This window comes from Triticum aestivum, chromosome 2D (assembly GCF_018294505.1).
Source record: "Triticum aestivum cultivar Chinese Spring chromosome 2D, IWGSC CS RefSeq v2.1, whole genome shotgun sequence".
NCBI classification, from domain to species: domain Eukaryota; kingdom Viridiplantae; phylum Streptophyta; class Magnoliopsida; order Poales; family Poaceae; genus Triticum; species Triticum aestivum.
Genome location: NC_057799.1, coordinates 67,557,254 through 67,582,119, shown reverse-complemented (window position 1 = coordinate 67,582,119; position 24,866 = coordinate 67,557,254). Strand labels below are relative to the sequence as shown.

At 47.5% G+C, this 24,866-nt stretch overlaps 1 long non-coding RNA gene across 1 annotated transcript; it reads right to left on the bottom strand.

Moving 5' to 3' along the window:
- Nucleotides 1-16,698: 16,698 nt before the first annotated feature.
- On the bottom strand, nt 16,699-18,506 carry LOC123048745 (uncharacterized). The gene is made up of 2 exons (XR_006423363.1): nt 18,112-18,506; nt 16,699-17,694 (listed from the first exon to the last, which is right to left on the bottom strand). It is a non-coding gene; the product is annotated as an uncharacterized lncRNA (long non-coding RNA).
- Between the last annotated feature and the right edge of the window lie 6,360 nt (nt 18,507-24,866).

Genomic DNA, 24,866 nt, shown 5'->3' with positions numbered 1-24,866 from the left:
TTTTCGCGGCCTCAGTGTATGAATGGGTGGGCGGATGGGATGGCAGTGGGGAACCATGGCTTAGGGACGCGCTTGTCCGAAATGTGGGGTAAGTTACAAAAGTACCCCCACCGATTTGAGGCGGTTCTTTCGGTTCAGGGCTACCACGGGCATTTCGCGTGTCGGGATTTCACAGGCGGTGGGAGTTTTCGCGCGCGTTGTAATTTCGGAATAGCAAGGCGCGGGTTGAGATGGAGGGAGTTGTCGGAGCACGACGAGACAAAGATATATCTTAAATATTTCGGGCTAACAAGGCGCGGGTTGAAATTTCCGGACAAGCCTAACGTGTACTGTACCAAAACAATGCGCACTACAAATGTCATTCAAAACTTTGAATTCATGTTATGTTCAATTAAAATATTTCGCTACGTGTATAATGCATGCAACCTACTACTCAAATGAACGTTTTAGTGCATTCCAAACGTATATACTACCGCTTCAATATGAACTAAATTTGAATTCGTTTCTCTATTTGAATAAGATCTACAGTAATGATTGTTGTGAAGTCAAAGCATTTGAATTCGTTTCTCTGTTTTAATAAGATCTACAATCATCATTATTGTCAAGTTAAACCATCGTTTGTGTATTATCTTCACAGCACACCACATGATTAGTCTCGAGTTACATATGAACTATGTGTACTATATGAACTCGAACTCGATTTTTTGAATCCACTTTATGTTGATTTCAAATCACATTACATTTCTAGCTCTAGCTAGATCTTCATAATCTAAACCATGTCTCATATGTATAATGTGTTTATCACATTATGTATGGTGCCCCGCCCCCTACGCCTACAAGTATTTAGATGTGAGTTGCAAACACCACACATTACCACAAATTCAAATAAAATGTGAGAATGTTCGATATATAGTATTGTTTAGATTGTTCGATATTTAGTTGTAAGCTGCAAACGCCACACATTATCACAAATTCAAATAAAATGTGAGATTGTTTGATGTATAGTATGGTTTAGATTGTTCGACATTTAGCTGTGAGTTGCAAACGCCATGCATTATCACATTATGGTATAACATGTGCACAACACGTGTATCACCGCTATATTCATGCATGCATATGTTTAAAACACTATGATCTCCTATTCAAATATATGAATCCGCTTTCATATCAAATTATGATCTTTGTTAGTCTCTTACACCCACACAATCCTCTAACCTTTGTAGCTACCACTAACTTTCTCTCGTGCATGCACACGCCCTCCTCGCCCTCCCCCTCCCTCGGCATTCTATCCACCGGGCACATTCATTTTTTTCTTTAGGTCGTTCTCCCAGAGTCTCCACAACTCCTTTCCGACACACACCGATCGATAAACCTCTCCAGCGATGCCTGCCTACAACATACACACGCACCTTCAATCTCCTCCTTTATGTGTCCTTGCCTCGTGTCTCTCATACGGTCACACACACGTGTAAACTCTCGCCCCTCTTTTCATCGATCTCACAACCGCACACTCCTCCCCCTATCTAGCTAGTAGCTGGGCCTCTCGCACCACCTCCTAGCTCCATTCTCTCTGTCTATCCGTCTCGCTGGGCCTTATTTGCCTCTAACAAATGGACGTACACCGACCGATCTCTCGCTATACATATAGCTAGCTAGGTCCTTATAGCTCGGTTTTACCCACGCGTCGATCGATCTACCTCATTAGTTATGTCTCTCCCTTCCTCCGACAAACAACAATTGATCTACCGATCTAGTTAGGTTTGCTTACCAAACACATGGTTCCCCTTCATCATCCATGGATGTGTCCCGACAGATCTATCACGCACAGGCACACACAGAAACACATCCCCACTCTTATTGATAACATTGCAGTTCCACCCTCAGTTTGTCTAGTAGGCCTCTCCCACCATCTTCGAGAAGCAACTCCATCACCCATCCAGCACTCTACCCCTCTCCCTCCCTCTCTCTCTCCTCTCTCTCTCTGTCCCATCATATTTCCCGTCCTTCAGTTATGTATGGATGTCGACCGATCTCCCTCAAGACATAGCTGGGTCTCTCCTTCTCAACACATATACGAGTCGTTCTACCTCTATAGTTAGGCCTCTGCCTACCCCTCCCCCACCCCCCCACACACACCGATACATCGAGCGCTCTAGTCATGTCTCCCTGCCACACACAAACTTGACATGTGCCCTCTGACGTTCCGGTAGGTCAGTCGCCCTATATCTTTGACTTGCACACACACACAATTTCGATGGCTCTCTTCATCGATCTCGCACCCACCCACTTGATCCTCTCTTCGACTCTATCGATATCTATGACCCCTCCCTCTCTTCTCGTGGATTGCCCGACCCTCTATATATGATATGGATAGGCCTCCATTTCACACACATTGCATGCAAAATTTTGTTTGAGATGTCATCGACACATATTCCCACAAATACATTCACGAAATCAACCCCCACCCCACCCCCACCCCCACCCCAAAACAAAAAACACTCACGAACGCGGTTTGTATCTCTCACACACACCCACGTAGGTGGGGGACGTGCACGAAGAGAAGAGGTGCATGCACGGCGCACGTACTCCCGTCTCTTTCCCAACCACACCCGCGCGGGTACACGGTGGAGCTCATTTCTGTATGAAAAAGGCAGCCCACGTGGTAATTTGGCACGTGTACTGGTTGTCCACTTGGTGGAGGGAGGATCGTCTACCACGGGTGAACAAACAAATTGCGACTTGACGCGTTATGTTAAAAAAAGAGGCAAACCATGTGGGGCCCACCTTAGAGGCAAGGCTCTATGCGCTGGAGTACTTTTGATGTGTCCCGTCAACTCATAGAACGAGGAGAAGCTTTCTTAGTACGCCGTCTCCCCCGCCCACGGGCACGGTGGCTCGCAAGATGAGGTGAAGCTTGCTTAGTACTGTCCGCCTTACGCCCGCTCCCTCGCCCATGCGCGCGGTGGCTCGCAGGACGAGGAGAAAAATGTACTACTCCCTCTGTTTACTCCTCGTCCCTACTACCTTCATTATAGAGATTATATCATATTGTTTGGAATATATATGTCCTTTAGTAGATTTCAATATGAACTACTAGTACATACTCCAAACACTGATGTATACAGACGTATTTTAGAGTGTAGATTCACTCATTTTACTCCGTATGTAGCACTCTCCCTCGCCCCTCGACCCTCGCCCACATGGTGGACGTGCAGCAATTCATTCGGTCGCATATAGCCAGAACGATATACACTGCATTACCATTATTGCTCGACTTCCCGAAGAGGCGAAGAGCCAATCGCAAGGTTAATATTTTGGAGATGCCAAGCGCAAGGTTATAGGAGAACGAGTAGTAGGTGCCGCGTCATTTATAAATAAAGTTTTTTTTCTTCAGTGGCACGTACGCAATATGATAGGTTCATATGGAGAGAAAAGGAAACCGCTCCACTATATACATAGTCAGGACGGGCCAGCCTACACGGTTGCTTGCTGGGGTTGCTCTCTTCACACTCTCTCGCACAAAACGACTGTGGCCACATCTCTAACATCCCGGCGGATCACGTCCGCCGGGAGAAGGGGTGGATGCTTAGTGTAGATGCGGTCGCCGTTGCCGACGGCGAAAACCCACTGTCGGCACGTCCCGATCAGGGGTCCCCGCCGTTCTCTCTCACAAAGCCGGTGAGGTTGCCTTCGTCCCTTGCTCACTGCCGCGACGTGGGCAGTTGCCGCCTCCCGCCGCCCTCCTCAAGGTTGAGCTACGTCCCTCAGGTACAACTCCCTTTACAGCCGGCTTGCACCACTGCTCCAGCTGCCCACATCACTCCATGTGGATATTTCTCTACTTCTTTGCCCCGCACATACCTCTACTGGCTTCTACGTACTGTATTTGTGATGAGTTTATGTCTCATCAACTAGTCCCAGTAATCTTATTCTAATCACGCTTCTTCAATTTCTTTGCCACAGGGATGCTCATCTCGATTTTGGTGAAACTGCACAAAATGATCCGATGGTCAAAAGGTTGCAAACTTCATTTCTTAGGAAGCTCGAACGTTGCCAGCAAATTGAAGCCTGGTTAGGGTTCACGGTTCAAGGGCTAGGGACTGCATGGATCGTTTTTTTCTTTAGCTGCCTCTGTTCCAAAATAAGTGTCAACTTTAGTAGTAGTACAACTTTGTACTAAAGTTTGCATAAAGTTGAGACACTTATTTTGGAATGGAGGGAGTACATATTTGCTATGATCTGTCAATCATTGAGATGCAATAGCATGCATGTTAGTCTCCTTTGTATTTGATGAAATGTTGCAACGGGCAACCTTGGACGCAAGATACATGTAACAGAAGCTGGAAGCTTCATAGCATTGTACAAATTTATCTCGCTGATAAATTACAGTACGTACTATACTAGTACTTCCTCCGTTCCTAAATATAAGTCTTTGTAGAGATTTCACCATGAACCACATGCGGATGTATATAGATGCATTTTAAGTGTAGATTCATTCATTTTGTTCCGTATGTAGTTCACCTAGTGGAATCTCTACAAAGACTTATCTACTAGTAATAGCTAGCCCCACTACTAGGAATTCTCTATCCTCTCCTTGAGCCACATCATCAAAATTAATGTAGCCGTTAGATGAACTAAATCAGTCCATAATAGCCGTCTGATCTAGACGTTGAGAGGCTCCGCACTAAGCCACATGCAAGCATGCAGAAATACCGTGGCATGCATGTGAGTGGGTTTTAAATCACATCAACATGTCTGCACGCAAGCATGCACCGGTAGCATGCATGTAAGTGAGCTTTTAAGTCCCATTAACATGTCAAAAAGAAAAATATAATCCCATTATGCAGTAGGAGTTGGCTGATCTTTTTTCCTTACGTGGGATGATCTAAATTATGATGGGAGTTTTTTTAGTTTGGCTACCACATTTGTCATGCGGTTATAGAGTTTTTTTTAGTTCTATGAAATCGATAATTTTACGCAGAGAGATATACGGCTGTTCCGCGGCAACGCGCGAGGACTCATCTAGTATTTAGGAATGGAGGGAGTACTATGTAAAGAGTTTGGTGTCGCACGGTGTCCAGAAAATATGGTGATAGTGAGGTGGGCCATGTAATCACTGAGCCTGCGTGTTTTCACTGCTCTTGCACTCCTCCGCTGTAAGAATGGAGAAAATTGTAATCTAGTAGTAACCATCACTCTTGCGCCAGTGAGAGGTCGCGTCCGCTCTACCCGGGCATGAATGCGGCACCGATTCTTTGGAGCGGCGCTGACCGTTTCGGGCGGGAAGCGCGCGCGGGCGATGGAGGGGCTTTGGGTAGGCCAGGCTGGTCAGGAGCGGGCGTGGCAGCTGTCCGCCTGTCCCTACCGGACACGCCCGAAAACGAGAGGATGCACCGACTCTCGCGGCTAAAATCGTACACTACACACCATCTCTCTGTAGGAGTGGGTCGATCTGCCGCTCTCTCTAACACACACATGCTGTTAAACACACACACACACACACACACACGCACGCACCTTGGTCCCGCTGCACTTTCTAACGTGACTTATTACACCTAGACAAAGGGAGTAGTAAGTACGAGATACAGTGGCACACTGACTTAGGTCGAATACAAGTGCCCAAAATTGTGTGCATGTTATAATAAGGATTCACTTAAAATAGTACGTGATCGAACAGAGGGATCAATTGGACAGTGTTCCTGAGCAATAGAGAGATGTGTGAGGTAAGATACACCGCTGGCGCTTTTAATTTTTCTTATTAATTTGTTTGTTTCACCCTCTGTCTGGTGGGACCCAACGTACTACATGGAGAGAGGTAAGGTGACTAAGGTTGCATTATTTCTGCACCACTGTGGATAGTCTTACCACCAAAGCCACATGACACGATTATGATTTAAATCCCAATGACTCCCACACACACAAAAAAACACGGCATGCTTGTCACACGAATGCAGGAATGTATAAAAGGTTATTTTCCTCTTGTTGAACATAACGGGAGGGTTGTGTAGCTGGCTAGCCTGTTCGCTCATCAAACTTGAGGTCTCGGGTTCAACTCAAAAAAAAACTTGAGGTCTCGGGTTCGATAACTACACTTGAGCATTATTTGTGCCAGGAGGATTCTTTGACTGGTCAAAATGGATGGATACAGAGCTATACGATCTTTTAGTGACCGTATAATAACCTCATCACGTATAAGCTGCAGCCTCTCCGCTTGTTTTCTAGGGTTTGCACGCTTCACACTCTCTCTCTCCAGTATATATATACACGCTGGAGCCTCAACGCTTGTAGTTGCTCTCTTCACTCTCTCTCACCCTCTCCAGATCTAAACAAGACTTCGTTGGCGTCTCTCTCCCCTCACTGCTGCTCAAAGAGCCGGCAGGATCCGTCCGCCGGGAAGGGAAGGAGGCTTAACGTTGTCGCCGTCGGCGAGGGAGGGAATCCACTACCAGCGTAGCTGTTCACTTTCAGCCAGCAGCGGCGCGGGAGGCCTCCGACCCCTTCTTCTTCGCCGCCGTCCCGTCGCCCACCGAACCATGCCCCAAGAACCTTAAGGTATAATTTACTTATTCCACATGCATTGCTCTAGCTGCATGTATAACATGAATCTAGGACGTGGTTCAAAGAGGAAAGGAGTGGGGGAAAGTAGTGAGAAAAGTCGTTCAAAGAGGAAAGGAAGGGGGAAAGTTGTATAGCACGAATCTAGGACGTGGTTCAAAGAGGAAAGGAATGGGGGGAAGTAGTGGGGAAAGTTGTATCGCATAAATCTAGGACGTGGTTCAAAGAGTAAAGGAAGGGGTGAAAGTACTAGTACAGACTGGCTATCCAGCACCTACGTTGGTCGAAAAGGGAAAACAATGACAAACGCAGTATGCACATTTGTAACGAACTAATCTTTTGTTTTGGGGGACAAGGCTGTAGAGTTTGAGCATTACTAGATTTGTTGTGCTCACATAGGGAAAGGTGTCTAAAGATAACAAAACTGGGACCAACACAAATATGCTCCTTGGTTGTTTGTTCTTTGTTGCAACAGACTGTGCATGACCACAGTACATCGGTAGATGCACATGGTGCTGGTGCGTCCACTGTCCCGTGCAACTCTTTAGCTGTTGTTAATCTAAGGCCCTGTTTGGTTAAAAACTCCCTAGTCCCTACCTGCTTGGTTCCAGGGACTAAACATGGACTAGAGGTTAGTAAATGACATGCTAAAAGACCATGTTACCCCTAGTAATGAACTAATAGAGACAAGGTGCGATGCGTGGCAGGGGCAACTGTTGGAAAAAGTCCCAAAAAGACTCCCTCGGGGTCTTCTTTCTTTAGTCCCAAAATGCCCACTTTTAGTCCCTAAAAGTCCCTCCTGTTTGGTTTAGATGGGACTGACACGGAGTTTTTTTAGTCCCTACACCAAAATGTCCCTGTAAACAAACACCCTCTAATAATGCCGCTGGAAAATTGATGCAATGCCACAGTTAAAAGCAAATTACATGTTTAACGAATTTTATTGTTAATATAATCTCTATGTTAATATTAATCAATGCCACCGTTTGAGAAATGCTACTGTCTTGCTTTCTTTCCCATTTAGATAAGGTAGATGCTTCTTTTTGTTGGCTTCTGTGTCATCCACCGTTATTGACCACTAGTTGTTTCCTTTGCACCTCTGTGTAAACAGGGTTATCTACTTCACCTCGTTGCCATTGTGACCTTTTGTTGCACTGCACAAAACACTTTTGTTTTAAGAGTGTTTTGTGCAGTTCAACCAAAATGTCACACCGACAACGTTGCTTGATTGCTTGATCTTAGTGGAACTGCACAAGAGGAGATCTTACTTCCTATCCGTGTTGGCAAATTTGGTTCAGATCTTCTTCTTGTGAGTTGTTTGAATTCCGCATCATGAGAGGTCAGTACTAGCCTTCTTTCACATGATTCTGCAGTGTGCTTTCATATGTTGTGCTACTTGTACGGTAATGTTGCTTGATTTTAGTGAACTGCACAAATGGAGACAAGACTTCCAATCTGTATGTGCACCGTAATATCCCATTGAGGTAAGATAAGGATATTTCACAACTGTTGGCCTGTATTTTGCCACTTTCATCAGAAAATTAATGTCATTGTTTAGTGCTATACTTGTGCTCCCTAATTGACATGCCAAATCTTACATTGAAGGCGAAGCTTGTCTGTTATTGAACCAAGTGATGAAGGGGAAGAACAAGCGGAAGAAAAACAAAAATCAACTCCCGGTGCTGTAATGAAGCACTGGAACTGTGATGACACAAGTAATGATATAGTTTTGCATCTTAATTTATTGCTATGGCTGGAACGAGCAATTGTTTTGCCACTGATTTGATGACACTCTTAATGTAATACGTAATTATCTCTACTTGTGCAAACAGGGATCTTCTTTGAAGATACCATATATTTTAGTGGAACTGCACAAGAAGATGTTGGAAACATTAAACTAATCGAGGAGTATATAGTAAGCATGGCCACCACAGTAGATAGCAACAGATGGTTCCGGAGAAGTGCTTCATCTGTATGCTCTACACAATAAGCCTCCTGACAAAGGTTGGTACTCGCCCACTGATTTCATCCATATGATTGAGCTTTGTCATCTCTATTGGTGTTGTGCTACTGTTTAGATACTGTCATGAAAAAGTGGTATTGTCCTTGAGAAGTGCTTCATCTGTGCTGTTTTAAATATTTCCTTTCCTTTTTTTCGAGCAAACAGGGATGCTAGCATTTAGTTGTCCTCTTGTCTTTGCACAACAGGATCATCTTCCTCTGAAGAAGAATATGGAGTACGTGAAGTGACTAGTTCCGATTATGCCAGGATGAAGAAGCCCTGTCTATCTTCTCATCAGAAGGAGCAGTTGAAGGATGGTTACATTACTCCCCACAAGACCAAACTAACTTCAGCTCAGAAGGACTGACAAATCTCCATTTTTTTGCTGTGATGCGCGAGTACAATGTTGTTCTAGGATTCTTTCTGTTGAGTTCCATTTTTCTAAAAGTGTGCTCTACATGGACCATGTAGGTGCCTGTTTAAACTATCAATTCATAGTACAGTTTGCTTTATACTAATCACTTTTTTTGTATTTGTGCAAACAGGGGTGCTCAGCTTGATTTCAATGGGAACTGCACAAAATGTTCATGAATACATCGAATCATTCATTTCCACCACAAGAAAGGAGGTGCCGATAAGTTCAAGGCGTTGCAACATATAAGGGCGAAATCATACAAGCTACGCGCGAATTTGGTTGATTTTGGTGGAACTACACAAAAAGAACAGCTGGTTTATTTAGCACGAGGTGCCATGTCAATGTCCGAACTGATGGCAAACCCTGCCCATTCCACAATCGTAGGCATTTGATATTTTGGAATGGGACAACCTTGTCAAATTTTGCTCATTGATTTTAGCAAGACATGCGTTTGATATTTTCGAATGGGACGCCCTTTGCTGTCAGCAGCGTCGATCAATTTTTATTTATTCTTTAGTTGTGAAGTAAATATTGCCTCTGACATGTGAGTCGCTGAGATGCATAATCATCGATTGTTTTGAATGTTCTCTATGAATTGACAGCCCTATGTGTTTGATTGCAATGTACAGAAGCGCTAAAAAGCTGCTCAAACTCTTTGTACTCCTTTTGTTCCTTTTTACTTCGCACATTGTGAAAGTGCATACTTTTTTCTACAAGATTGGTCAAAGTAGAGATACTTTGACTGCAGACAAAACTTGTATGCATACTAGAAAGGACCGGAGGGAGTACATGTGAAACTGCTGCAAACGAGGTGATCACCCTGGGAATAATGCTAGTACGTATTGTTTTGCATGTTCATCCAATGCCAGTGATACAGGAATTCGAACTAATCAAAATAAATTCATTCATACACAGTCGGATTTCATATAAACATGCCAGATTTCATTACATTTCATACATTCTTTAACTAAAAAGGGGTGCGCTGGAGCTACCCACCTGTGTCCCGCTGAGCCGAACAGAAGCTTCAGTGACTTAACTGCAGGTGCAGTTGCGTAACTGACATGTGGCTTGTTGGGCCCACATGTCAGTCAGCCAACTGCACCAGCAGTTAAGTAGAAGCAGCTTTCTTCTCCAACACAGCTCTCCGACTCCACGTCGCCGCCAAGAAGCTAACCGGCCGTCAATGGTCAACCCGCCTAGCTTGGCTTCAATCGAAGGGTAGCAGCGGTGGCCTTACTTGGACCCGAGCGGCGGCGACCTACCGTGTTCTACTCTTCCTCGTTTTCTGTGTGGCGCGGCCTCATTGGCAGCGGGGCGGGGCCTCGGCGGAGCTGGTGATGTCCTCTGTCTCGTTGCAGCGGGCGGCGCCTCGGCGGAGCGGTGGAAATCCTCCCCCTCGTTGCCAGAAGGGAGGGCCTCGACTGAGCCGGCGATGTCCTCTGCCTCGTTGTTGGCGGGGCGGGGCCTCGGCGGAGCCGGCGGTGTCCTCTGCCTCGTTGTTGGCGCCGTGGAGCCTCGACGGAGCAGGGCCTCGTCGACGCCAGCGGAGCGGGCACTCGTCGGAGCTGGCATTGTCCTCTGCCTCATCCTCGGTCTCGCCAAACAGTGCCACACCCGCTTCATCGCCCTCTTTGTAGGCGGCTGCAGCCTCCGCCACCCGCATGCGGTACCGCCAGCGCTCAAGGAGGCCCTCGCGGGCGGAGTGGTACGAGTCGAGCAGCGCCTCTTCCTCCGCCCACTTCGCGGTGATCTGCTCCTCCGCCTGCAGGTGCTCCTGGAAGAGATGGTGGTTGTAGGCGGCGTCGGCATGCGCCTCCCGGAACTGCTCGTCACGCATCTGCCTCACCGTGTCCATATATTGGGCACGGGCCTCGCCGATGGTCATGGTGCAATGCACCGGCGAGGATGGCGCGGAGGAGGGGGTTGGCGCCGGATCGTCGACTACCATGTTCTCCATTGGGACGTCGTCGTCCTCCGGCTGCCTGCCGGCCAGCCGGTCGGCAGCAATGGCTGCCATCTCCTTGTGGTCCGTCGTCCGCCCGTCCCGAAGAGCACCGGAGCGCGAGGAAGCCATGGTGGGCAGTAGTGGTGTGGACAGGAGAAAGGGAACGGATGCGGATGACTGCGGCTATCGCCGGCACAACAGTTTATATAGCAATGGTGGCGGCGGAGGGACGGACGTGTGGCGCCGGAGTAGCCGCCTCGGCAACCGCGTATCATTAATGTGGGCGGCAGATGGATGAACGGACGACACTTGTGTCATTTGAAGGCGGAGCAATCGCCTGCACCGGGAAGCGGGGCGAGCGGCGCTGACTGTTTCGGGCGAAAAGCGCACGCGGGCGAGGAGATGACTTTACTTGGAGAGGATGACAATGGGGACCCACCAGGGCCATAGCCTCACGTACGCAAGTGCCTCCTTATTATATATATAACTATATTTTTTTTGCTTCCTTCTGGTTTCCTGACATCACGGTCCCACACCATTGTCAACCTATGTAGTCAATAAACGAGAGAATTGCACAAGAAGCGGCCGACAGCTGGGACCAAGCAGCTCGAGTAGTATTTTTGTTTTGGAGGTGTGAGCACTGCAGAGTTTTTCGATGTTTAGCCCAGATATTAATTTTTCTCCTCTGAACAACAACGAAAACATCGCTGCAGGTATTAACTGGGCGGGCTGTGGCCCGTCTAGCCCAGGCCAGATATCCAGCCCAGATATTATTTTTTTTCAAGCTGAAAATGGCTAGCCGAGCTATACTTTTTTTAGGAATACCCAATCAAGGTCAAGTTGTTATTCTCCGCCCCGCTGGGCTGCAAATCTTTCCTAGGAGGGATGCATTAGGCTTAACATGAAAATGGGCTTTAAGAAATAATAAATGGGATGTAATTATAAAAACTGGGTAGTAACTATAAAAAATGCACCAAACACGTAATTACTTTATAAAATATTATTTTTGGATATTGAAAATTTTAATTTCATTAATTGTTGCGAGCGCAATGTTTCGTTGGATTTTTACGTAAAATAAATTTATATTGAAATTGTATTTTCTGACTAGAAATTTCGAGATAAAAATATTTCGGATCCTATCAAAATGTGGGAAATTTTATTGAATTCTGTTTTGACGGTTGGTTGAAATGGGCTGTACTTTTAACAAATTGTAAATGGGCTGTAGTAAATTCCATTAGAATTCAAAAATGGGTGGCACATTCTTACAAATCTCAAATGGGCTATAAGTTCTCTACCACACACTTGTGGCCTTACTAAGTTGACGCGTCCCCTAAAAAAAGAGAGTTGACGCGTATGCAAGGCTTTGTCAACATATAGTCAACACACGGTTCTAGCAGCAGTGGCCGTTGGATGTCCATCCAACGGATGTTGTGCTTCTTCTTCAATCTCGGATATTCTAGCTTCACCCGCCCAAAAATGATTCCTCCCCCTGACATCTGGGGCGCACCATTTCGGAAGCTGACCTGTGGGCCTACTAAGTTGACGTACCAAGGGCTTTGTCAACTTAGTCAATATAAACGATTCTAACTGCAGTGACCGTATGATGTCCATCCAACGGCCGTCGTGCTTCTTCAACCTCTGGTCTTCTTGCTCCAGCGGCCAAAGCAGCGCCGGTCGTGCCACCTGGTCCTGCCTCCCGTGGCCGGCTGTGCTGCCGCGGAGGCCTCACCGCCCCCTACTACTCCCACCGCTGGCCAGGCCATCCCTCCACTCACCCACACCCCCTGTTATTCTGCGGCGACGGCAGCCTCACACTGCAGCCGAACCAGTGAACCCTCGTACTCCTCTCCGCGTGTCCACTGCCGCGTCTTCCCCGGCTCCGCGTCGTCCCCTTCTTAGGCCTCATTCGTCCACCGCCGTGGTGCTCTCGGCGCGGCGTGGTCAACGTGGTCAAGGAACGACTTCCATCGGACATGGACTGTACGTGGAGAGGCTGACAGCTAGGTCCACGGCCGCAGCAAGGAAGTGCCTCCTTATTACGCGGAAAATAATGATTCCTCCTCCTGACAGCTGGGACCCACCGGACGGGCCACTGTATTTCGTGAAAAAAACGTTCCCCCCTAACTGTTGGGACCCACCAGCTACATCTTCGCACGCAAGGAAGTGCGTCCGGGAAAAATAAAACGATTCGCCCCCCTGACTGCTGGGACCCACAAGCTACATCTTCGCACGCAAGGAAGTGTCTGACAGTCGGGACCCACCTGGTCGAAGCGTATGTAGCATTGTCATTCTGGTCGCGAACGTGTACGTACATACTGGTCGATGTAGAGGCGCACGTGTCGTAGTAGAGGCGTGCACGTGTCGTAGTAGAGGCGCACGTGTCGTAGTAGAGGCGCGCACGTAGCATGTACACGTACGTATAGCGGCCAGTGTGCAAGAAAGAAAATATGGCCACGTGTGTGTACATACGGGCGGGGTCTCGAACGCCTACTCGCGCATACGTACGGCCAGGGCTCGTGTACATGGCTGGGTCGGAACGGAGAAACAGCGTCGTCGTCGTGTTCGTTGGGAGCCAACCGGCTGGGTCAGAACGGAATGCGTCGTCGTGTTCATCGGGAGGGCTTGGACGGAACAGGCGATGGAAACGAGGCCTGGCGTACCGTAGAACAGAGGAAACAGTCTTGTGTTCGACCGGCCATGTTCGAAACGGGATCCTGTTCATCGGGAGGGGTCTAGTGTACCGCAAAACGGAGGAAACGGACCTCCTACGGTCGAAACGGAGGTCCTGTTGATCGGGAGGGGTGTGGCGTACCGCAAAATGGACGAAACGGACTTGTGTTGGAGCGCTACGGTCGAAACGGGGGTGCTGTTCATCGGGAGGGGTGTGGCGTACTGCAAAACGGGACTCCACGGGATACTGTTCATCTCCACCGCGACCTCCTCCAGCCTCCACGGGCTACTGTTCATCCACCGTCGACCTCCTCCAGCCTCCACGGGCTCCTGTTCATCCAGCCTCCACCGCGCGCTACTCCATCGGCTACTGTTCAACCACCCCTCCACGGGCTCCTGTTCAGCCACCCCTCCACGGGCTACTGTTCATCCACCCCTTCACCATCTACTGTTCATCCAGCCCTCCACGGGGTCGTCCTGTTCATCCAGCCCTCCACGGGGTCCTGTTCATCCAGCCCCAACCGGCTCGATCGATCGGGGTCCTGTTCATCCAGAGGCAACGCCACGGGGTCCTGTTCATCCACCCCCATCGTTCACTGTTCATCCAAACCCCCCGCAACACTCACTATTCATCCAGAGGCATCATCGATCGGCTTCAGTTAGCAGCAGTAGTGAAGGAATCACTCGATCGGGTTCAGTTAACAGCCATCGATCGATCGCCCGGGTTCAGTAACGCGTAGCCTGCAGTGCAATCGCTCGGGTTCAGTTAGAGCCCAATGCCTCGCTCGGGTTCAATTAGAGCCAACGCCTCGCACACACGCGCGTACGTGTACGAGAGAAACGCGCATCGCTCAGCCCCCGACCTCCCACCGTAACCGGGAACTCGCCAAAATTTTCCTCGCCCTTGCTTCTACCACGGTTTTTTCCGTCATGGATGGCCCAAAGAATGTCATGCAGCTGCGTCTCCGGCCCGCCCAGGATGAAAAGCCCATTTTCTATCATGATTTTTTGTCATAGAAGTAGGAGCCCGCCACATCTATGATGATACCGGGTTTTGTCACAATTATCGTCATAGAAGTGTCATAAGTATGACATAAATTTTTGTGTTCGGCCCAAAATGTCACGGATGTGTCTTTTTTTGTAGTGTAGTAGCTAGATGTCTTTCTCTCTCTCGCTGAATTCTCAATACAATGGTCTCTTGGAGATCCATATGATGTAACTCTTTCTGTGGTGTGTTTGTTGGGATTTGATGAACTTCGAGTTTATGATCAGTATCTTTCTATATCCATGAAAGTTATTTATATGCATGATCTCTTATAGCCTCATATTTCTTCTCCGATATTTGGGTTTTGTTTAGCCAACTTGATCTATTTATCTTGCAATGGGAAGAGGTGCCCGGTAGTGGGTTCGATCTTACGGTGCTTGATCCCAGTGACAGAAAGGGAACCGACACGTATGTATCATTGCTACTAAGGATAAAAAGACGAGATCTATATCTACCGCCATATAGATAAACAGATCTTGTCTACATCATGTCATTGTTCTTATTGCATTACTCTGTTTTTCCATGAACTTAATACACTAGATGCATGCTGGATAGCGGTCGATGTGTGGAGTAATAGTAGTAGATGCAGGCAGGAGTCGGTCTACTAATCTTGGACGTGATGCCTATGTAATGATCATTGCCTGGATATCGTCATGATTATTTGAAGTTCTATCAATTTCCCAACAGTAATTTGTTTACCCACCGTCAGCTATTTTTCTCGAGAGAAGCCACTAGTGAAACCTACAGCCCCCGAGTCTTCTTCCTCATATATTTTCCTTGCGATCTACTTTTCCTTTGCATTTTTATTCAGATCTATTAAACAAAAAAATTACAAAAATACCTTGCTGCGTTTTCTCTTTATTTATTTTATTTGGAGTTCGATCTATCAATCTACTACAATTTACCTCACGTCCGTTTGCCAATCTTGAGGCGCCGTACCCCGGAAGGGATTGACAACCCCTTTAACACATCGGGTTGCGAGGTGTTGTTGTTTGTGTGTAGGTGCTGCTTACGTTGTGTTGCTTGGTTCTCCTACTATTTCGATACCTTGGTTTCATAACTGAGGGAAATACCTACCGCCGCTGTGCTACATCACCCCTCCCTCTCCAGGGAAATACCGATGTTGTTCCAGCTACCATCAGCTAGTACCTAGATGGCTTCTTCTCTCTCTTTGATTCTCAATACCATGGTCTCCTCGATGTTCTTGGAGATCTATTTGATGTAATACTTTTTTGCGGTGTGTAGCCGAGATCCGATGAATTGTGGATTTATGATCAGTTTATCTATGAATATTATTTGAATCTTCTCTGAATTCTTATATGCATGATTTGATATCTTTGCAAGTCTCTTCGAACTATCGATTTGGTTTGGCCAACTAGATTGGTTTTTCTTGGAATGGGAGAAGTGCTTAGATTTGGGTTCAATCTTGCGGTGTCCTTTCCCAGTGACAGTAGGGGCAGCAAGGCACGTATTGTATTGTTGCCATTGAGGATAAAAAGATGAGGTTTACATCATATTGCTTGCGTTTATTCCTCTACATCATGCCATCTTACTTAATGCGTTACTCTGTTCTTCATGAACTTAATACTCTAGATGCAAGCAGGAATCGGTCGGTGTGTGGAGTAATAGTAGTAGATGCAGACAGGACTCAGTCTACTTGAGACGAACGTGATGCCTATGTTCATGATCATTTCCTTAGATATCGTCATAACTTTGCGCTTTTCTATCAATTGCTCGGCAGTAATATGTTCACCCACCGTAATATTTTCTATCTTGGGAGAAGCCTCTAATGAAACCTATGGTCCCCGAGTCTATTTTCCATCATATAAGTTTCCGATCTACAATTTTAGATTCCGATTTACTTCCTTTGCAATCTTTTACTTTCCGATCTATAAACCAAAAATACCAAAAATATTTACTTTACCGTTTATCTATCTCCATCAGATCGCACTTTTGCAAGTAACCGTGAAGGGATTGACAACCCCTTTTTCGCGTTGGGTGCAAGTTGTTGATTGTGTGTGTAGGTATTCGGTGACTTGTTCGCTGTCTCCTACTGGATTGATACCTTGGTTTCTCAAACCGAGGGAAATACTTACTCTACTTTGCTGCATCACCCTTTCCTCTTCAAGGGAAAACCAACGCATGCTCAAGAAGTAGCAGGATTCAATGAAGTAAGTCCCTTCCGGGCTGTTGACAAGGAAGTTTATCAAGTGACGCCCTCTCCTATCGGTCCATCCATCTGACAAGAGTGTGCAACCATATTGCTTCCAAGCTTCCTCGTGCTGCTTCCTCGAAGCACGTGTGTCTACAACAAGAGCATCAAGCAATGGCCCACTCAACTCATTTGGGGTAGGAGGCTTATAGCCAAACCCATATTGGCAATATTCCTCAATTGCAATCTCAAACTGCCTTGAGCTTGCAACATTGAATGGTATTTTTGCCTCAGCGAACCACAAAGCCCACTCTTTACCCACATCATCTCTATCTGCTTTGGTCTTTGTGCTAGACTCCATGGTGTGTTGCGAACATCTAGAGTGCCTTTCATCTACAACTTCTGCTAGCTTCTTTGGGAGCATGGAAACAATGGTCTTTTGGTTGTTGTTGGTCTCCTTTCCATTGCCTTGGGCTGCACCAGCAATGTGGACATCAGTTTTACTCCTTTTATTCACTGTTCCAGAACTTGGTTTTGGGCAGGCTGTTGTTGTAGCTGAAGCAGCTACCTCCACCACCTCTTTCTCTCCACCATCATCGATTAACACTGGCCTCTTCGCCCTTCACCCTTTTTGCAAAGCTCGCTCCAACTCAATCCTGATTAGGGTTGTAGTCTTGAGACATATCAAAGCATCACCATAAGCACCCGCAAGATGCTCTTTCAACCTTGTTATACCTCCAGTCAACTTCCTTTTACAAAGATTACATGTGACAATGTCTCGGACGGGAGGGTAAGTCCAATACCCATACTTCCAACCTGGATCATTTGACCTAAGTGGCTTCCGTGTAGGATCAAGCATCAGATCCATCTCAGCCTCACCGGCATCACCGGCATCAGCCATTGTGTCGGCCTGCACTTGAAAACAAGCATCAAGTCACTAAAAGAAAGGATTACTTTATAACAAGGACATGGATGGAGCATTAGAAGATACTAAAGTAATTAGCATGTAGCAATTCAACACAGAGAAGTGAGATTAGCATATTATAATCGTTGCACATGGGCATGGTAATTACAAATTTAGCATTGAGCAAAGTGCAACATGGAATCATGTAATAAATTATTCAAAGCAACAACCACTAGCAATTAAGAACTAGCATTAACAACAGTCTACAAGCTTCGAAACAATATATATGCAACAGCAGGGCAACAAGCAGGAGTGCAGGACATGTACATCACACATTCAGATTTTAGAACAGAGGAAGAAAAACATAGAAGGAGCATGGGGAGATAAAACAAGGAGGAGTGGGGGGAGGGAGCGGGGAGGTACCTTGATGGTGCCTTGATGCACGTAGAAGAGTCACTGTGGTGCTGGATTGGAGCTGAGTCGCTGCCCTGTAGCTGGATCTGCAGGGGAAAGAGGGGAGGCGGGAAGGAGGCCATGAGGGGAAAGGAGGTTGCGGGAGGAGGGGAAAGGGGAGGAGGAGATCGTGGCAGGGGCAGAGAGGAGGTGGTGCAGAGGCTGGAGCTTGCCGTCGGTAGCTGGTCGCCGGAGAGGACATGGTCGAGGTGCGTAGCGTAATGCTCTCTCTCTCTCTCTCTGATTCCAGCGATGCTCTTCCCCCCGATCCCCTTTTCCTTCCCGCCGTTGGCAACTCGTTCCCGTGCTGGCCAATTTCTCCCGCCACTGGCTGCTGGATCTCGCGCGCCAGCACTCCTAGTCGCTCATGGCGTCCTGTTTCGCTTATGGCGATCGAAGACGTGTCGTATGGACGATATATGGACGCCACAGGGGTATGGCGGACGCCACATGTCAAAAGGATTGCAATCCTGGACACCTCAGCCTTCGACCACGCCAGAACTTTATATCGTCGTTATAGCGACGAGATACCAACACTATAAAAACATTGCCGGTAGCAACCCCACCTAGGAGAGGTGGACTACCGGCCTCCCCTCTTCCGGCCGGGATCTTTTCGCGATTCTCCAGGCGCCTCCCCCTATCTGCGTGATGCCGCCACCACGGGCCAATGCACCACTGTCGCCGCACGCTCCGGCTCCGCCACCAACACCAGACCTCATCATTTCGGGATCGAGATGGCGGGGTTACAAACTCCACCACCTATCGCTTTGGCAGGCCCGGCTTATGGGGGTATTTTTTTACCCATATTCGAGGGTTTTCTGCCCTGTGTTCGGTGCAAGGGGAGGGGAACTCAAGGACGGCACGCTCATTCTGCAGTTGGCGCGCGACGAGGACCACGACCGTGGTCCTCGGAGTGGCCAACCCATATTCGCGACGGCGGCACCCCTGTTCCCGCCAGGGTTTCCTTCACGGCCGGTGTATGATGCACCGGCTCTGGTAAGCTTCCATTAGTTCCCCTTGTAGATGAGTATAGTTATGGTTTTTAGCGTACGTTGAGTAATGGTCAAGGCAATGTTAGATTTGATTGTTCACAATGGATTGGATTGGATTTAGTCCGATTCAATTTGATTCGATCAGGTTCGATCCGAGTCTAGTACATTTGGGTTGAATCAGACCAATGCAAGTGTTGCTACTGCTTAGATGAGAATGTTGCTTCCTTAGTCATGCTAGATTGATGCATTTGTTGTTGTTCTTGCCACATTGTTACTGCCTAAGGTAGATTGGTTTGCTCATGCCACATTGATACTGCATACAATGCTACTATATAGTGTGTTCTGGGTGTTTTGATGTTGTTCTTTGAATGATCATGCTGTATAGTGGTTATGTTGCCAAATTGATACTGCCTAGGCTACGTGATTGCATGATGTAACACTCGGATACTTAATACAGTAATTGAATGCTAATTATGCCATGTCACCACCATTACTGTTGCTAATCTCGCGTTGGTTTAAATCTAGTTCAGATTCAAATTCAAAATAAAGTCAAACAAATAAAGTTTTCAAATTTCAAAACTAAAAAGTACAAGCTGTGACAAACAATTCATGAGTAATATTGGGGAGCCAAAGAAGATTTGTAAGTATTAGCAGCTGAGTTGTCAATTCAACCACACATGGAGATTAATTATCTGGAGCAAAGTGATCAGTAGCAAAGTAGTATGCTAGTTTTGATAATAGTAGCAGCAGCAACGGTAACGGTAATAGTGATAGCAGTAATTTTGTAGCAAGTGCAATAGTGTCGAAGTTATTGGCCATGGGTAGCCTCATCTGCCCCCATGGCATTTCAAGACATCGGGGCCGACTGCGCCCCTCAAGCCTCAAAGCTTGATCGCTGCCTTCTTGTGGCCGGCTGGTCCAAGTGGCCGGCTGCTAGAAGGCGGCGGACCCCAGAAGACGGCCACGAAGCGGGCCGGCTTCTAGCAGGCGGCCCTAGGCGCCCTCAAAGTTTGCGCCCTCATCAACACGATGGGACGGGGCGTGGCTACAGCGAAGCCTGCCACCCTCGAATCCAGGGCAGGTCGTGGCCACAGTGCGCCATACCAGCCAGATCGGTAATTGGTTGGATGATATTCATCATGTGACAGTCTTAACCTAGGGCGATACAACACTAGTGTCACAACCCTAGTCAGTGCATGCATTAGAGTGACTGCATCATGTTTAAATTCCTCATAAACATTGAAATGGGGATAGCAGAAACCCCCAGCACCACTTAATCCAACTACCGTTACTAAAATACTTATTCAATGAACCTGAAATGCCCTTCTAAAATGTTCATCATCTTTGCCTTGGTCTGGAACCTCTGAAAAAAATGGTGCATATATTTCTAAGACATCATAGGATCATTGAATTAAATCATACTCTATTTGAATTTGGGCATTTAAATGCTATATAATATTTTAAATGTCCAAATAATCATGAACTAAAATGTTTACTGTTGGAAATATTCCAAACTGTGGGCTTGAGCAGTTTCATGATTTTTGAGTTAGTTTTAGTATTTTAATTAAAGCCCTAAAATTACAGAAGAATTAGAAAACAGAAATAAAAAGAATAGGACAGAAAACCTACCAAACTTACCTGCAGCCCATCTGGCGCCCCAGCTGGCCCAGCACTGTGCGGCCCAGTGGCCCACAGTGCCAGTCATCACCAACCTTCCGCCAGAGCAGGCAGGCTGCTGCCTGTCACCGCGCGCCGCCCCTGGCCACCCCCTGCTTGCCACCAAGGCACCCCCGACGCGTCTGGAGACGCCCTGCAGCCCCTCTGCCTCTCCCCTCGCTCTCTGCTCTCTCTCCCTCGGCCTCTAGCCCCTCTCCCGAGCAGACCCGAACTCGCCCGTCGCCACCATCATCGTTCACCGTGGCGACCGACCCTTCCTCACCCCTCCTACATGCCCACGAGCTCCGAGACGACCCGATGCTCCTCCAAGTCGAAGTACACGAGCTCGGATGAACCGTAGCGACGCCATCACCATCTTCTCCGCGCATGGCCACCGGATCGCCATCGCCGTTGTGCCGCCGACCGGACCTCCCCGAGCTTGCTGAGCCTCCCTACCGACTCCATGTGAGCCCCGGCTTCGTTTCCCCCTAATTCCATGCTCGATTTCGACCTCTAGCCGCCTCCTCTACCGGAGCCGAGACGCTCCGCCGCACGAGATCGACACCGGCGTCACTCCGGTGGCCTTTTGGTCACGCGCTGGTGCCTAACGCACTCCCCGCACCTCGTAGCGCCTCGCTAGTGCCTCTGTTCGCCCGCTAGCACGCTGCAGCAGCAAAACGACCGACGCCCGAGCTCCGGCCGCCGCCCAGCTCGTAGCCGCCGCCGTTGCACGCCGTCCCAGCACACACCGTGGCCACCTTTATATGGGCCGCATCGCAGGATTTCGAACGCGCCCAGCCTCGCTTCTAGTCGACGCCGGAGTTGGCCGGACGGGCATCGCCGCCGCACTTCGGTTATCGTCGGAGTTAATCCGGTGACGTGGTAGATTAGTTAGGGCTAATGACACAGTTAGTTAACACCTAGTGACTTTGACAGCCGGGCCCCGCTGCCTAATTAAACTTGGTTTAGTTCGGTTTAGTTTTAATTAACCACAATGGCCCCACGCGTCAGCTTTGACCCTGCTGACGTGGTCGTTGACCAGGCCCACCTACCAGCGACATTAACCAGCCCTGTGTCACTGATGTGTGGACCCCACGCGTCAGGTTTTACCTGGACTAGCCCCGTTGACCTTCTGATGTCATGATGATGTCACGCTGACGCCGTAAATACTTTCTGGATTTTAAATAAATCAGAAATGATATATTTATTTCAGAAAATATCCTAAACTTCTATAAATCATAGAAAATCAACCGTAACTCCAAATGAAATAATTTATATATGAAAAATTATCAGAAAAATGCAATCTATCCATCTGTACCATTTTCATGCTTGACAAACTAAGTTATACCTGCTGTATAACTGAAAACATGATAATGGCATTTAAATAACCACATTTGGAGTTTGAATTTGAATCTTGGATTCAGACCAACTTCATTTAAATTGTTGCTAGTTGCATTAGCTCAAACCACAGCATATTGCCATGTCATGATCATGCATCATGTTGTTGCATTGCATTGATTGTGTTCTTTCTCTATTTGCCGGTATTTGTCCCCTCTCAGTGGACGTAGTTCCGACGATGAGTTCGATGACACTGATGAAGAGCTATACTATCTTCAGAAGTGCCAGGCAAGCAAAACCCCCTTGTTCATTCCGATACAATCCCACTCTCTCGCTCCTGCTCTCTGTTACTACATTAGGACAACAACGATTCATCTGTTACTTGCTGCGGTAGTTGAACCCCCTTTTCCTATGCATGACCTGTCATTGCCATAGTAAATAGATGAAACCCACTAGCATGAGTAGGAGTTGTTTGAGCCCTGATGTGCCTACTCATTCATGCTTGTTTGTCATGCCTGCTACTGCTTAGAGTTGAGTCAGGTCCGATTCATCGTGGATGAGTTGGAATGTGGTGAACATGTCCTACTGTTGAGAGCTAAGTGTGTGAACATGATTTGGTAAAGGTAGCGGTGAGAGGCTATGTAGGAGTACATAGTGGGTTGTCTCATTGAAGCTTTCCTCAGGAACTGAGTTCTGTGTTTGTGATCCATGAACAACTACTACCACACGTTGGGCCCTGAAATATGACCCCGCTTGACTTATTAACCCCCTGTCCTCTGTCCAGGAGTTGCAAGTAGTTTCTGGTGTTTGTAGTATGCTGGAGGCCGTGCGCAGCGCTGACCCGAGGGGTGGGCTGTGATGCGGTAGGCACGTGGCATGGTGTACCGGGACGCCCGTCTGGTGCCTCAGGAACCCTGCACACATCGTTCGGGGCCGTAAGTGGAAACCTCGGCCGGACTCCCTTCGGATGGAACCTGAATAGGCGATAAACCTGGACTAGGGACTTGTGTGGTTAGTTAGGTCGTGGTCTACACCCACGTCGGCTTTCGCTTGAAGTTTGCCGGGGACATGTCGTGTGCAGACGCTAAGTGGTGGAAACATGTGTGAAGAAGTACACCCCTGTAGGGTTATAACTGATCTATTTGAATAGCCGCGTCCGCGGTAAAGGACTTTTGGGTTGCCTATACAGTTCATAGACAAGTCAAAGTGGATACTCTAAAATGCGCAAGATAAGCGTGAGTGCTATGGATGGCCTTCTCGTAGGGAGACGGGAGCGGATCCATAGTCGTGTATTGATATGGTGAATATGTGGACTCGTGTGCGCCACCTCAAAGAGTTACTTGCAGTTGTAGTTCAGGATAGCCACTAAGTCAAAGCTAGCTTGTTGCAGTTAAACTCCACCACCCCCTCTTTTTTTGACACTGATGCATATGTAGCTAGATCTGATGTAAGTCTTGTTGGTTACATTGGTACTCACGTTTGCTTAATTTATGTTTTGTAGAGAGACTTCAGTCTCGCTAGTAGTTCCGCGTGGACTTCGACGTTTAGCTTGTTACCTCCGCTACAATCTTGTGCCCTCGGCATGGTCTTGTAGATAGTCAGGCTTCTCAGCCTTTTCATTTGTAGTTGTCTATACTCAGACAAGTTAAGCTTCCGCATGTGCTTGTTGCTTGTATGAATTGAATGCTGGGTCATCAGACCCATGTTTGTAATATCTGGCTCTTCGGAGCCTAATGAATAAACACTTTGAGTTGTAGAGTTTTGTTGTGATGCCATGTTGTATTTGCACATATCGAGCATATTGTGTGTATGATTTGAAATGCTTGGTATGTGTGGGATCCGACAACCTAGTTGTTTATCCTTGGTAGCCTCTCTTACCAGGAAATGTCTCCTAGTGCTTCCACTGAGCCATGGTAGCTTGCTACTGCTCCAGAACACTTAGGCTGGCCGGCATGTGTCCTTCTTCCTTCTTGTGTCTAACCCTTCAGGGAAATGTCACGCGGTGTCTGCCGGAGTCATGTTAGCCTACTACAGCCCGGATTCTCTAGAGTCCTATTAGCCCAGCTGCTACAGCCCGGATTCACTCGCTGATGACCGACACGTTCGTTGCTGGGTCATGTATGCCTGTCCCTGTAAGTTAGTTCCACTTTGGGTTTACGACTAGTCATGTCGGGCCGGGTTCTATGTCATATGGATGCTAGCGACACTATCATATACGTGAGCCAAAAGGCGCAAACGGTGCCGAGCCATGTAAGGTGGTACCCGTGGGAATACCGTGCATGAGGCCGCAAAGTGATATGATGTGTTACATGCTAGATCGGTGTGACTTAGGATCGGGGTTCTGACAACTAGCTCCTGTTCATAAATATAATGTATGCATGTATTCCGTAAATAGTCATATGTGCTTATGGAAAGAACTTGCATGACATCTTTTGTCCTACCCTCCCGTGCAGCGGGGTCCAATTGGAAACTAAGGGATATTAAGGCCTCCTTTTAATAGAAAACCGGAACAAAGCATTAACACATAGTGAATACATGAACTCCTCAAACTACGGTCATCATCGGGAGTGGTCCTGACTATTGTCACTCTGGGGTTGCCGGATCATAAAACGTAGTAGGTGACTATAACTTGCAAGATCGGATCTAGAACATGGATATAAAGGTGATAACATAAACGGTTCAGATCTGAATTCATGGCTGTCGGTGTCAAAACCGGCGGATCTCGGGTAGGGGGTACCG